Here is a 6,000-nt window from a genome sequence, read left to right on the forward strand (position 1 = left end):
AATGGAAAGAGGGTGTACCCCAGCCCCCTGGGATCCCAAGGCCACTTCCATAGATCAAACTGGGTGACTGTGTTACGTTCCCTCCTTCAGAATTCAAGAGACAGCTGGCCCCTCATGCTTGAGACCCAGTGTCTCCATTCCAGAGCCTCAGGAGTTGTGAGCTCAGAATCAGAGAGACCTGGGTCTGTGACACAGCCCTACTCTGAGCTATGTGGACTTGGAAAAGCCACTCACTCACTCTGATTCTCAGGTCTGTCATGCTTAGTAAAAAAAAAAAAAAAAAAAAAAAAAAAGCATATATATTCACATCCTATCAATAGGGTGCTGTGAAAGTGGTTTGTAAACTGTTAAGAAATGGAGAAATGTGAAGGATGATGAACTTGAAGCAGTTATGGTGATGAATATAACACCAGGGTTACCTCACCAGGAGAGCCTTTCTCCTTCCTTCCCTCTCTTTCTCCTTCCCTCTCTTTCCATGAATTTAGTTACACAGATATTTACTGAGCACCTACCAAGTCCTGGGCACTCTGCTAGAACCTGGGAACACAGTGGTGAGCAAAACAAGAATCACATCCTCGTGGAATAAATAGGCAGGTTCTTGCAGGGAGGTGTGCTACGTGCCATGACAGAGCAGGAGTGGAGAGGGGAGGTGTGGGGAGCATGGAGCAGGGCACCTCGCAGTCTTAGCTGTTCAGAAGGGACCTCTCAGCAGATATTGGAAGAAAGGAATGCAACCAGCCAGGCAAACAGAGGAATGGGAGAAAGTGAAGATCAAATATTCTGGTATGGGCCAAAAAAAAGTTCACAACGTGAAGAAGGTCCAGAGGCCAGGAGGCACCAGGCACAGTTAGGGACATTTCTCACTGTAGTGAGAAATCAAGTACAATTATAGTGTGTGTGTGTGTGTGTGTGTGTGTGTGTGTGTGTGTGTATGCAGGTATGGTAGGGGCTGAGAGATGGGACTGGGACAGTGTACAGGGTTAGATCACTAATGTCCTTATAGACTTGTTAATGGAATTAGACTTTATTCTAAATGCAAGGTGAATGTCTGAAAGGATTTTAGCAGGGGAAAAGGAACGGCCAGACTTATGTTTTATTATTATTATTATTATTATTATATTTAAAGTTTAAAGTTTATTTATTCTGAGAGAGAGAGAGCAGGAGAGGGACAGAGAGAGAGAGGGAGAGACAGAATCCTAAGCAGTGTCTGCACTGTCAGCACAGAGCCTGGCGTGGGGCTCAAACTCACGAACCGTGAGATCATGACCTGGGCAGAAGTCAGATGCTCAACTGACTGAGCCACCCAGGTGCCCCTAGACTTATGTTTTAGAAAGTTCTTCCTTGCTGCAATGTGGACAATGGGTTGGAGGAAGCCACATGACAGGCTGGAAGAGGCTGTGTGACCATGGTTCGCTGAGTGGTGACAGAAATAGTGGGGCTGGAGAGAAGCAATGTTGGGGATGGGGTAGTGGAAATATTGCCCTACTTAGCTGTTGACTCTTGATTTCATCCTTGTTCTGGTGGTGACAGGCTGCAGCCCCATGAAGACCAGATTGAATGTAAGTGATAGTCCTGTCCTATCTTCCTATATCCCTTGGAGGGCTCAGACCTTGGGTCTCCCCCAGATTGTAGCCACTGCAGGTCAGTCTGGTTCTTCTCACCTCAAAACCTCAATGGCCAAGGGGAAGTTTCTGTCTGATGACAGATCCGACAAGAGAGGATAGAGATCTTGGTCCAGGACCCAGACTGTCATAGACCAGCTGATGGGATAGGGAGGAGGCATGTGCCTCAAGTTGCCCAAGGTTTATGGATTTCAAACCCTACCCCAACCTTGACACCAATAACACCCTTGGGGCTGAACAACAGACAAATGCTGAATGGGATGGAGGGGGTGAAAAGGTATGCAAAGGGTGTTTGCTTCTACACAGGGCAGTGAAAAAAGAGAATTGGCTGACAGGAAGTTAGGGTCCCAGGCTTGGGACTGAGTTACAGACCTTGGGGACGTCACTCAGCTTCTCGGACCTTGGTGTCCCCATCTTCATAAAGAAGGAGAGTGTAGGAGCTGGCACGTGTACTGGCTCCCAAGTAATAACATAGAGGAGTATTTCCTAGAGTGATTCCTCGAGCAAAAAACACTCTACACACTATCTCTAAACCCAAGTTTTCTCGTTTTCAATACAAAGTGCTTAAGGATAGCTTCTTGTTTAATCTCATTGGGTTGGTTCTTGGGAGCCACTGCGTGTGAAAGCACTTTGAAAACTCTTAAGTTGTAATAATACTATAGCCTGATATCACTCTTTATGGTGAACAAATGCTGTCATACCCATGATTTCATTTAATACATTTGTCAGTACATACGTGTATTACTATTGCTATGTGTATCTACTATATAATAACGTGTAATGCTACATATAATATACATCAAATATATTTATAATATATCACTATATATAATAATACTATGTATCTCTATCTCTATCTCTATCTCTATCTCTATCTCTATCTCTATCTCTATTCCTATCTCTATCTATGCTGGCATGATTTCTAATATGTTCCAATGCATATTCAGTTGGACTCTCACTCAGAGAAAATGACAAAGCTCTGACAGTGGCCTCCCAAGTCCTCCTCCATCAGGGCATGTCACCTGTCACTTCCCTCATACATCTCCTCTCCTCGCTCCCTCTTTTATTCTGTTCCAGCCACAATGGCCTCTTGGCCTTCCTCAAATATGCCAGGTTTGCTCTCATCCCATTAGCCTGATGCTTGTCCCTCACCTCCAAGTCTTGGCCCAAATCACCTTCTCAGTGAATCCCTCTCCAGTCCCCCTTATTGCAACCCTCTCCCTGACTCTTTATCCCTGTTCCTCTGCTTTATTTCTCTCCACCACTGACATATTATATTTATCACTTATTTATTTGTTTGTCACCTGTTCTCTCCCTCCCCCGCCCCCTGTAACAGATAAGTGGCATGAGGGCAAGGAGTGCTCATCACTTTTGTTCCCCATGCCTGTTATAGTGCCTGGTACATAGGAGGGGCTCAGTAAACATTGGTGCTTGCGTGCGTGTTCGCTGGAATGAATGGTAGCAGCAAGGATAACACAATGACTTTATTGTGACCAAGTGGTGCTGGGCACTGGACACACAGCAGTTAACAAGACAAACACTGGGCCAAAGTCTCAGCCGTGTGTGCCCCCCATTGGTTCTTGGCAGCTGGCAGTAGAAGCAGAAACTCAGTAGCCCTTAACTTTTTACCTGGGAATGCCACCTGCCTGCTGCTTTTTTGTTACAGGCAGCTGAGGATGCTCTGAGTACAATCCGGGTGGAAGTCGGGCTCAGGCCCTGGCCAGGGTCAATGAGAGGTGTACAGGGAGCAGCCTCCCCCAGACCCCAAGGGCAGTGGGAGACAGCTAGATCAGCCTCTTCCTCTTTGGCATTCAGCCCTGCCACCAAGGGCTCCAAATCTCTGGGCAAAGGTCACAGCACCTGATGCCCAGAGGACATGTGACCAGAGTGCTGCTGAGTCGGAACAAGCCACACAATCAGGTCATTGTGTTAAACGCGCAGGTCCCCTTGCCAAGACGCACCCCATTCCATCAATGCCAGGATTTTCTGGGGCCCTGATCTACAGGGACCCTAAACTGGGGAGGGTGTTGTCTCAAAGGTCTTAAGGGGAGGAGGGATCTCTTCTGGGAGACCCATTGTCCCTGGTCTGTTCTGAGAGCCAGGAACAAGTGGGTAAGGGAGAAAGAAGCATTAAGCCCAGCCTGGCTCTGTGCCTCACGAGGAGTGGCAGACACTGGCAAGATCGTTACTCTTTGACTCTCGGTGCACTTTGGCTTTAACCATTGTCTTCCAACATTTGCTTTGGGTGGTGAAGACTGCTGATCACTAACTTTGATATTTTAGAAATCCAAAGATTTTCCTTCTGTTATGACTGGGTCCAAGGATTCGCAGGAAGTCCACTCTTGAAAGGAGATCTTCCTTCACAGAACCGGCAGGCCACTAGGCAAGGATTTGGGGCTACTGAACTCTGGGTGAATCTGCCAGACTAAGAGCATTGTGGGGTGGGCCTCTGGAGAACCAGATCAAGCTGTCAGAGAGTACATCCCCCCCTTTTCCACTTTTAAGCTGAATGGCCTTGGGCAAACTACCTAACCTCTCTGAGACTTAGTTTCCTCATTTATAAAATGGGGGATGATGATGCTTGTCATATATGATTGTAGATGATCTTAAAAGAAACGAGGTCTGTAAAATATTGACCTGCACAACAAGAATGCATTTGTTACTGTCCCTGGAGGAGTGAGGGGTCAGAGGAGGCTTTGCACCCTGTAGACGCTCAGGCAAAGCTTACTGGTAGGTTTCACTCCACAGACCATTCAGTGACTTTAAGACAGTCCCACCCTGCGTGGGTTATTTACTTTTTTCATCATAGGTGACCCTAAGGAAGCTGGCACGATGCGGTAGCCTTCAGCTGGGTGGACACAGCAACCTTGATTTTAACAGACAGGAGAATAAGGAATTTGCTTCTTACACTGCAAGATTCTTGAGCACCTGGTGTATAGTGAGTAAAACAGAAGTGAATCTGCACTTGATCTGAGCCAGAAGACTGAGAAGTTATAAGAGGTGAATCTGAGTCAGGGAGCTTGTGGTCAACCAGGACCACCTTGGGTCCTAGTTACTCATGGGTTCAGAGATCCCAGTTCTCAGCACACCTTTCCACAAGAGAGAGGGAGAGGCAGTAAACAGCACTCGCCCTTCTCCATGTTACCTTGCAGGAAAGAGATTGGTCTAGAGGCTGGGATCTAGGTACCTGAGATGCCCTTGTCCATAAACCTGGCTCTTGGGGGCTAGTAGATGATTTTTGTGTTCTATATTTTATCTCTCCATAGTCATCCTCCAGGGCAACATCCACCCTCCCTGTCCCCCCACCCCCCGACATATGAAGGAAGTTCTGGGCAAGGGAAGAGGAGCATTACAATTATTAGAGGTTAATTTTTTTTGGCATATGTGTGTCCATTCTCCCACATCATTTGTTGAATAGACTTTATTCCCCCATTGAACTGCTTTTGCACTTTTGTCAAAAATCCACTGGACATATTTGTATGACTGCATTTCTGGACTCCTATGACCCATTAATCTATGTGTCTCTCCATCTGCCAATACTCTAGATTATCTTCATTACAGTAGCTTTACAGTAATTCTGAAAATTGAGTGCTGTGAATCCTACAACTTTTTTCTTTATCCACAATTTATTTTGACTATTCAAGTTTTCTTTTCCTTGCCTTTCCATATAAATTCTTTTACTTTTAGTTTTCAAATTCATTTAATGGCAAGTGGTAATTAGCAAATTGGCAACGGTTATCCTGAAGTTACTACACTAGCTGTGTTGTTATTTCTTAGGCTTGATCAGATAACCTAGGATCAGACATGTCCCCTCATAAGATGAGTCAGAGTTGGTTGATCACCAGCACTTATCAAACCAGACCTAGACAAAGGACTAGGTCTGGGGACATGTCCCTGGTCTTAATATAGTGAATGATTAGCCTGGGAGGAGCATTACAATTATTGAGCACCTACTTGGTAAGCATCAACTACGTGGGGGATGCTGTCCAAGGTGCTGTCTGCTGCCATTCCCACCATTCTGGGTGCTCTTACTCCTAAAGAAAAGGGCCCTGAGACCTTGAATTTTGGAGCTGGATAGTCTTGGAGGCTTTGGTCTGCCACTTACTGGAGGACCTTAAGATGTGACTTAGCCTCTTTAGACCTCAGTTGCCTCCCCTGTGAGATGGGGATAATTAGTACGCCCACATTTTGAGTGTTGTTGATGATTAAATGAGATGAGATACGCAAAGCACATGGCACAGGGCTTGCTAAATGCTCTGAAGTTTTTAGGGATGATGATGATAAAATAGAGTTGGATCCGAAAACCTTCCCCAGATGTGATCCTTGGTCTCAGTGCTACCTGGAATTTCCAGCTGCGCAGCAGAGAGGTCTTGACTCT

The 6,000-nt window shown here is 46.0% G+C and overlaps 1 pseudogene; it reads right to left on the reverse strand.

The window, feature by feature from the left end:
* Positions 1-5,455: 5,455 nt before the first annotated feature.
* LOC131486440 (small nucleolar RNA SNORA72) lies at positions 5,456-5,561 on the reverse strand (annotated as a pseudogene).
* Positions 5,562-6,000: the final 439 nt, after the last annotated feature.

The sequence above is a fragment of the Neofelis nebulosa genome, chromosome 9 (genome assembly GCF_028018385.1).
Source record: "Neofelis nebulosa isolate mNeoNeb1 chromosome 9, mNeoNeb1.pri, whole genome shotgun sequence".
In the NCBI taxonomy this organism is placed as follows: domain Eukaryota; kingdom Metazoa; phylum Chordata; class Mammalia; order Carnivora; family Felidae; genus Neofelis; species Neofelis nebulosa.